At 57.1% G+C, this 8,911-nt stretch overlaps 1 long non-coding RNA gene across 1 annotated transcript; it reads left to right on the top strand.

The window, feature by feature from the left end:
* The first annotated feature begins 6,163 nt into the window (after positions 1-6,163).
* LOC142819487 (uncharacterized) lies at positions 6,164-8,121 on the top strand. Its single transcript, XR_012897406.1, has 4 exons — positions 6,164-6,178; positions 6,597-6,781; positions 7,210-7,269; positions 7,821-8,121. It is a non-coding gene; the product is annotated as an uncharacterized LOC142819487 (long non-coding RNA).
* The last annotated feature ends 790 nt before the right edge of the window (positions 8,122-8,911 follow it).

Raw genomic sequence — 8,911 nt, forward strand, 5'->3', positions numbered from 1 at the left:
GTGATTGCAGCCCCGGCTGCCCAGGATCCGCGATGGGCAAAGGGGATCAGAAAGGGCAGCAGACCCCACAGCCCATCATCCCGGGACAACAGTTGCAGCAGAAGCGACACCTCCGAGGCTCCTGGAAGGGATGGAGAGACCAGAGTGAGGCCCGTCACCGCGACCCCGATTCCTTCGCCCAGGCCCCTCACCCTCCGCTCTAACCACCAGACCCCACTTCCCTCCCACAACTAACGGGAACAGCCAGACCTGCTGGCTCCCAGCCCGGCTCCCACATCCCTGCCAGGACATTTCCTTGCGGCGTTATTCCCAGGAGTGGCACCTCATGGATCTTTGTAGGTAGCCAGGGGCTGGCTCCACCCCTGGAAGAGGCGGGGCCAGGGGCAGAAGGGGCGGGGCTGGGGAGGAGACTTCCGCCACAGCTGTCTGGGGCTGGAGGCTTTGAATTAAAAACCCAGCAAAGGCCTTGCCGTTCCCAGCCCCCTACTGCTGCGTTGCCTGGCCGCCGCCCGGGGCAGCTGCAGCTGTTTACAGGGCTCGCGGCTCTGGTCCCCCCGGGGGTAGCGCGGCGACCCAGAGCTGGGAGCCATTTCAATAGGATCTGGCTGAGCTACTGCTTGGAAATTCGGGGGCACGGGCAGCAGGCTACAAATAGAAGCTGCCAGATGCAGTCCACAGGCCGGACCCAAGTGTTAGGGGCCGGCATCTCGCCCAGCCCTGCCTGAAAGGGCTATGACCACTGACCACCACTGCCCTCTGCTGGCCAGGAGAGCAGTTTGTTGATGAGATCCTGCCCTGAGCTATTGTTGGGGCTAAGCCATGGGATAGTGGTGGTTTGGATTTGTGGAACTCATTGCCACAGGGTGTGTTAGGGTGTGTCCAAAGGGACCCCTCCCGCAGGATTTCCCAGGGTTAGCCTGTGGGACTCCCTGCCATGGGATATTAATGCTTCGATTCTGTGGGATATTTCAACCGTTAATCTCCTGAACCACCTGCCACGGAAAGTTTCTGGATTGCCCCTGGCTCACACCGTGCCCCTCCCTTTCCCCACCAGTCCCAGCACAAGCCAAGCCCCTGCCTGCCACTCACCGCTTCTCTCTTCACCATCCCCTTCGACTCGCCTCGTCCTTCCTCCACAAGCTGGGACTCCGGGTCCTGGCATGGCAGGAGAGCAGGGGTCACTGGTGCCCTACGGTGTCTTTGCCCTGCAGCCCCTGCTCGGGAGGGGTTGCGGGGAACATAACGCCCATCTCCAAAGCATGTCCGGAGCGCACAGCTGGGCTCTGTCCCCAGCTCTGGCAGGGAAGTGGGGGCTAGTGATCAGCGCAGGGTTGTATCCCTGGCTCTGGGAGGGGAGGGAAGCCCACAGTGTGAGAGCAATGGGGGTGGAAGAGGGGCTGAGAGGCAGGAGGGCTCAATTCCATTCTCAGCTGTGCTGCCGACCTGCTGTGAGTCCCCCAGGGAGTGCCTCAGTTTCCCTTTTACTGCATGGGAAGCCCTTGGGGCAGGTTCTCACTGCCCCCACCTGACACACCGGGACTGGACCCGGCTCCCCACTCACCCCATCCAAGGACGCTCCGCGGGCTCCCTCGGCACAAAGCAGGGCCACGCACAGGAGCAGGGCAGCCAGCATCTGGACTCGCATCTTCTCTCGGCGTTGGATCTCCTCCGGGAGCAGGTGAATGGGGCCGGGAGCCACAGGGGCCTGGATTTATACCCTAGTCTGGTGCCCTCGTGCCAGGGGAGCTAGGGAGGGGAAGGGAGGGGGGTTCCAGTAGGGCAGGGGCTGGTGCAATCGTTGTTTACCTACTGGCTGCTTTCGGGAAAGACTTCTGGAGTTACACAACATGGGACGTTTTACCAAAACCTCCTGCGCGTAACCAGGTGACAACACTCGTCCCCCGCCAGTCCTGGCTCTCAGCCCCTGCTCTGCCCCTCTGCCCCACAGGAGCCCCCAGAGTGGGGTGGAAATTCCAGGGGTATCTGTTTCCTATAGGTTACATCACATGCCTGAATCGTTCGTTAATTCTTAATCTTCAGTTCCTGGAGACATCCCGGAGGGAGGCAGCCAGAACAGATTAACTCTGCGGGAGGCCCGGGGCTGATGGAGGTTGTGGGGTGCCCTAGGCTCTGGGATGCATCCAAAAATGAGGGTTAAGTGTGCGAGAGGTGGCTGGGGGTTGAAGCAAGAGGGTGGGCATGGGACAGGGTGAGGGCTGCGTCTGGGGGTGCAGGATCTGGGGGGCTGGGGATGAGGACTTTGGAGATCAGGGGAGCTTTGGGTTGGGGTAGGGTGACCATATGTCCTGATTTAAAGGAACTTTCCTCCTCATGCCTCCTGCAGGTGTCCCAACTTTTTCTAATAAACAGGTCCATTGTCCCGTATTTTTTACCCCCCTCCCCATCACAAGTTAGGTTTCTGGGGATGCCACTGACAGGATCAACTCAGGGCAAATTGCTTACAGCAGTGTTTCTTAAACTTTTTAAGACTGAGGGACACGAAATAATAAATTTTTTTAATGAGGAACACCAAGGATTCTTTTGTTGACGAAAAAAAAAGGTCAGAAGGGCAGTTATTGAGTAAAAAAGGGGGCAGCCATTTTGAACTCTGTTGTTCTCCACCTCTGACTGCTTCGTGGCACACAGTTTAAGAACCACTGGCTTAGAGCCAGGGCTACTTACAGCCCAGTGCTGGGGGTTCTCCAAACCAGCCCCACAGAGCACTTGTGAATGAAGCCCGGGATATTTAAAAGCTGGGCTTCATTTCCAACTCCGCTTGCCCTCATTATCCTACCTAGCTCGAACTAAGGAGCTAGTGTAGACAAGCAACCCCTCAGACACCCCAGCTTTATCTGCACCAGCACCAGCATCGCTCCTTACACAGGTGAGAGGTCCCAAAAACCAATCCTGGAAGCCCAGGGTGGGCAGAGACCTCAGATGTTGAATCCAGCCCCCTTCCCAAGGCAAGACCAACCCAACTCAATCATCCCAGCCAGGGCTTTGTCCAGCTGGGACTGAAACACCTCTAGGGATGGAGATTCCACCCCCTCCCTAGGGAACCCAGCCCAGGGCTTCCCCACCCGCCTAGGGAAACAGTTTTTCCTAATATGCAACCTAGACCTTCCCCACTGTAACTGGAGACCATTGTGCCTTGTTCTGCCACCTGCCCCCACTGAGAACAGCCTCTCTCCAGCCTCTTAGGAACCCCCCTTCAAGGAGTCGCAGGCTGCTCTCAAATCCCCCCTCACTCTTCTGCAGATTAAACAAACCCAGATTTCACAATCTCACCACCTCCGAACAGGTCTTTCCCCATCCCAAAGAGCAGCCAAAGTCCCGATCGTACCCCACAGAGCTCGCTGGCCTGATCCTTTAGCATCTAAAACCTAAAGGCTTATTTGTAAGAGACAGAAATAAACGGTGAGAGTAAAGTTGTGCAAGGAATCCACTGACACACACCGATTGCAAAGCTCTTGGGGCAGGCTTGGAGCAGAGATGGTACAATCCGCTCTTTTATCAGACTGGCATAGGTCTCTTGTCCGCTGGGTCACCCGTCTTTTTGGGCTCGGTTCTTGGCAAAGATGCTTCAGAAGTGATGAGCTTGAATGAAGGCAAAACTAGAGGAACCTCCCGGGACCCTTCTATGCCCTTGCACAGATGATACCAAACTGCTCCACATAGTTAAGCCCAAAGCAGACAGTGAAGAGCTTCAAAAAGATCTCACCAAACTGAGTGGGCAACAAAATGGCAAATGAAATTTACTGTTGATCAATGTAAAGTAATGCCCGTTGGAAAACATAATCCCAACTATGCATACAATTTAATGGGGACTAATTTAGCTATAACCACTCAAGAGAGAGATCTTGGAGTCCTTGTGGATAGTTCTCTGAAAACATCTACTCCGTGTGCAGTGGCAGTCAGAAAAGCAAGTAGAATGTTAGTCATTTAAAAAGAGCTAGGGAATAAGACAGAGAATATCTTATTGCCTCTATATAAAACCATTGGACTCCCACATGTCGAACACTGTGTACCGATGTGGTCGCCTCATCTCAAAAAAGATCTATTGGCATTGGAAAAGGTTCAGAAAAGGGCAACAAAAATGATGAGGGGTTTGGAACGAGTCCCATAAGAAGAGAGATTAAAAAGACTTGGACTTTTCAGCTTAGAAAACAGGAGACTAAGGGAGGATATGATACAGGTCTCTAAAATCATGACTGATGTGGAAAAAGTGAATAAGGAAAAGTTTTTTACTTATTCCCACAAGATAAGAACCAGAGGTCACCAAATCAAATTAATAGGCAGCAGGTTTAAAACAAACAAAAAGAAGTTGTTTTTCATTCAATCCGCAGTCAACCTGTGGAACTCCTTGCCAGAGGATGTGGTGAAGGCTAGGATTGTAACAGGGTTTAAAAAAGAGCTATCTAGATTCATGGAGGTTAGGCCCATCAATGGCTATGAGCCAGGATGGATAGGAATGGTGTTTGTAGCCTCTGTTTGTCTGGAAATGGGTGACAAGGGAGGGATCACGTGAGGATTCCCTGTTGTGTTCCCTCCCTCTGGGGCAGCTGGCATTGGCCACTGTCGGCAGACGGGACACTGGGTGGGATGGATCTCTGGTCTGACCCAATCTGGCCGTTCTGATGTTCTTAGGAGGGAATCTCCTTGCTCTCGCCATGTGAAAGTCTGTCCCAAGATGGAGTTTGTCACATGGGCAAGTCACCTGAGCAGGCAGGACTCGGTCCCTTTTAGGCAGCAGCCCTGGCTCCCGTGCTGCTCTGAGCGTTCCCAGCGACGCTCCTCTGCCGCGGCGTGGCACACCGGCCGTGCGCTGTCCGTGAAGTGGCAGCCCTTTCACAACAGGCCGCCCAAGACCATTGGCAATTTCCCAGAAGCAAACTCTGGAAATACCAGTCCTAAGCCAATTCCCCTGACTCCGAACCCACTGCGGCTCAGTGCAAACAGACTCTGCGACTCCTCCGCCTTCGAGAGAGCCTGGCTCAGCCCCCTTCGGACACGACCCGGTGCCCACAGAGAACAGCCGAGTCTACGGTGTTTGGCACGTTCACATCAGAAGCCAGTAATCCCGCTGCGCATCCCCTGAGTGGGGCTGGGGGGCTGCTGATGAGGGTGAGGGTGTACGGCGGGGGGTGGGGAAACCGGCCAGGGGAGCAGGGCCCTGCTGTCAGGCAGGGGGGCTGCACTGATGGACCAACGGGGGGAGCAGGAGCCCAAGGAGGCTGGGGAGGGAGGCTGGACTAGCCCCAGCTCGGGTAGGGGAGTGGGATCGAGCTGGGAGTCAGGACTCCGGACCCCTGGCCTAGGAGCGGGACCAGCCCCACTCGTGGCGGGACCCGGAGGCTCAGAGTGGGACTGGCAGTGTCTGGAGGAGCCGCAGAGCTGGGGGCTGCACGTCCCCTCTGAGGCCGGACCCCGGTGTGCGCGGCCGAGCCCTGCGCCCCCTGCCCTGCTGCTCCTGCTGGCGGGGGCAGGCACTGGGGCCTGTTCTCACACTAGAATCCAACCCGGCCCAGGGTGAGAGCCGGTTTCACCCCACTTGGAGCGGGGGGGCTGGTCTGGAGCCGCCTCAGGTCTCCTCCAACCCTCCTCCCCTGCCCTGCCCTGACTGGGTACGGGCACCTGGCGCAGCCTCTGAACAGGAGAGGTTTGCCCAGAGCCTGCAGAACAGAGCTGGAGCAATTGGGGTCTCTGTGGCACAACAAGCCCCCCAGCCAGGCCCGCTGACAGGTCGGGGAGGAGGGCAAAGGGGCAGTGTCCCCAGGGCCTGGCGTTTCCAAGGGGCCTGCACCTCCTGGACACCACTGCTGTTACTGTGGAGACCTGGCCCCCCTTGAATTGCCTCCGGAGCACCCTCCGTGCGGCTTTGAGGGGTGGGGGGAAGGGCCCAGCTCTGTGCTCCAGGCGGCACTAAGGGCCAACGGCCATAAGCCCTGACCCGTCTGCCTGAGGCCTGGCCCCTTCTGGGGGCACAGAGCTGCCCCCCCCCACACACACACACACCTTCCCATGAGGTGCCCGTGTCCACAGCACTGCGAGCTGGCTGGGAAGCGCCTCTGGGAACCTTTCCAAGCTCACCCAGCTGCACCTGGACTCAGTCGAAATCTGTGGGCAAAGTCTGAACACACTGGCCTGCGTCCTCCAAAGCTGAGCCCAGACTGGAGAGGTGGGAAAGGGCGTTAACGGGAATCAGAGTCAGGGCCCTGGGTTCCAGCACAGCGCTGGGCGAGGAGGGAGGGTAACAGGTCAGAGCCGGGCTGGGAGCCAGGACTCCTGGGTTCTCTGGGCTCCCAGCCTGCCAGGATGCCTCCAGGAAGGGGGAACTGAAGATTCCAGGAATACATCCAGGCGAAATTGGCAATCTGGGAACTTCTAGCCCACTTTGGGGGCTCCTGTGGGGCAGAGCAGGGGCTGGGAGCCAGGACTGGCCGGGGGATGGGTGTTGTCACCTGGTTACGGGCAGGAGGGTTTGGTAAAAAGGTCCCATGTTGCGTAACCCCAGGAGACTTTCCCATAAGGACTCAAAGTTGAACGATTGCTCCAGCTTCTGCCTTACTGGAACCCCCCTCCCTTCCCGTCAACAGCTCCCCTGGCATGAGGGCACCGGGAGAGGGCATAAATCCAGGCCCCTGTGGCTCCCAGCCCCATTCACCTGCTCCCAGAGGAGACCCAACGCTGAGAGAAGATGCGAGTCCAGACGCTGGCTGCCCTGCTCCTGGGCATGGCCCTGCTTTGTGCCGAGGGAGCCCATGGAGCGTCCCTGGCGGGGGTGAGTGGGGAACCGGGTCTAGTCCGCATGTGTCAGGTGCTGCCCCCACACGCAGAGAGAGCCTGACCCAGCCCCAAAGGGCTTCCATGGAGTAAAGGCTGGAAGGGGAAACTGAGGCACTGCCCAGGCAACCCACAGCAAGTCAGCAGCAGAGCTGTGATTGGAATTGAGCCCATGCTGCCTCTCACCCCTCCCCAACCCCACTGCTCTAATGCTGAGGGCTTCCTTCCCCTCCCAGATTTAGGGTTACAACCCTGCTCTGACCACTAGCCCCCGCAGCTCTGCAAGCACTGGGGACAGAGCCCAGCTGTGCACTCAGGATGCACTTTGGAGACGGGCATTATGTTCCCTGGGACCCCTCCGGAGCAGGGGCTGCTGGGCAAACACACCGAGGGGCATTAGTGACCCCTGCTCTCTCCCTCTGCCAGGCGTCCCACCACGAGGAGGAAGGACGAGGCGCGTCCAAGGGGCTGGTGAAGAGGGAAGCGGTGAGTGGCAGGCCGGGCCTCCGCTTGTGTCTCTTCTGGGATGGCTGGGGGAGGGGAGGGTGTGGTGTGAGCTGGGGGCTAAACCAGTAACTTGCTGTGGCTGCTGGTTCAGCAGATTAAGGTCTATAGTGGGGGATCTATGGACTGCGTTAACATCCAGAACCAGCTGCTCCAAGACACAGTCCTTTAAGGCATCAAGACATGTTCTCTCTTCATCTCTCCAGGGGCAGGGAGTCCCACAGGCTCATGCCCGGAAACCCTGCGGGCGGGAATCCTGTGAGTGCACCTCACCATTTCCTGTGGCCATGAGTTCCACAGTTCAAGACTAACACTACGGCATGGGTTAAAGACATCAGTATCTCAGGGCAGGGTGCTACCTAGAAGCATCATTCCTGTCCAGCAGGGGGCAGCAGTGGCCAATCTGTGCGAACATAACCCGGCCCCCTTTTCTCCACACAGTGATCTCACCACTTGAAACCACTACCCCTTCCCCCCTCCACTCGGGGTTCGGTGACGGGCAGGCCTCACTCTGGTCTCTCCATCCCTTCCAGGAGCCTCCGGGTTTCGTTTGTCGCTTCTGCTATAACTGCTGCCCTGGGAACCGCGGATTTGGCTTCTGCTGCACGATGTGACCCCTTTGGCCTTCACCCTGCGGCCCCACGAGGCTCCGCAGCCCGTCCTGCGAGCGGATCCCAGCCAGCCGGGACCGAAATCGCCTGGCACCGAGCGAGAGTTTGGGAGGCCGACAGAACCCTCCTACTCAGCCCAATAAACTGTCTGCACACATCTGACAAAGCGGGTCTTTGCCCACGAAAGCTTATGCGCCAATAAATCTGTTGGTCTATAAGATGCCACAGGACTCCTCGTCTCTTTTGCAGATCCAGACTAACACGGCAACCCCTCTGATACTTGCCTGTCCCTTATCTCTGTACCTTTCAACTTGTGTTTAACTAGCCTCCTCCTTTTTGTCTAGTTCCCCTTTCTGAAATTAAATGCCACAGTCTCGGGCTGGCGAGATGTTTTTCCCACCAGAGGGAGGGGATATTTTATGACCTTATGGTCGCTGCTTCCAAGCGGTCCAGCTGTATTTATCTCTTGGACCAGATCCTGCCTTCCAGTTAGGACACAATCCAGGGACCGTCCACAACATTTTTGCACCTGAGGCAGGGAGCTCAATAGGCCCCCACCATGCTCCTTTGCTTGGGCCAAAACTTTGAAAGGTCTCGATTCTGCCTTCTTCCTGTTTCACTCCTCTCCTGGAACTGCTCTGCTCCCTCCGCAGGCATCAGCAGCAGAACCATTTTCTACCCTCTGGGTCCTAGTGGCGCCCCCCCACAGTCAAGCACCTGTGGCAACCGTCTCAGTTCACCTCTTGGTAGGGGCCTGACAAAATCAAGACCAGCCCCTCACCTTGTGAGTTCCAGAACCAGCTGCTCCAAGACGCAGTCCTTTAAGGCATCAAGACATGTTCTCTCTTCATCCCGTCCCGAGGTGTCGTGGACCCAGTCACTATGGGCACAGTTGAAATCCCCAGGATTAATGAGTTTTTATGTGTATGGCCTCTCTCATCTCCCTGAGCCTTTCATAGTCACTATCACTGCCCTGGTCAGGTGTGGATAATATCTCCCTACTGCGATCCTAG

This window comes from Pelodiscus sinensis, chromosome 24 (assembly GCF_049634645.1).
Source record: "Pelodiscus sinensis isolate JC-2024 chromosome 24, ASM4963464v1, whole genome shotgun sequence".
Classification (NCBI taxonomy): domain Eukaryota; kingdom Metazoa; phylum Chordata; order Testudines; family Trionychidae; genus Pelodiscus; species Pelodiscus sinensis.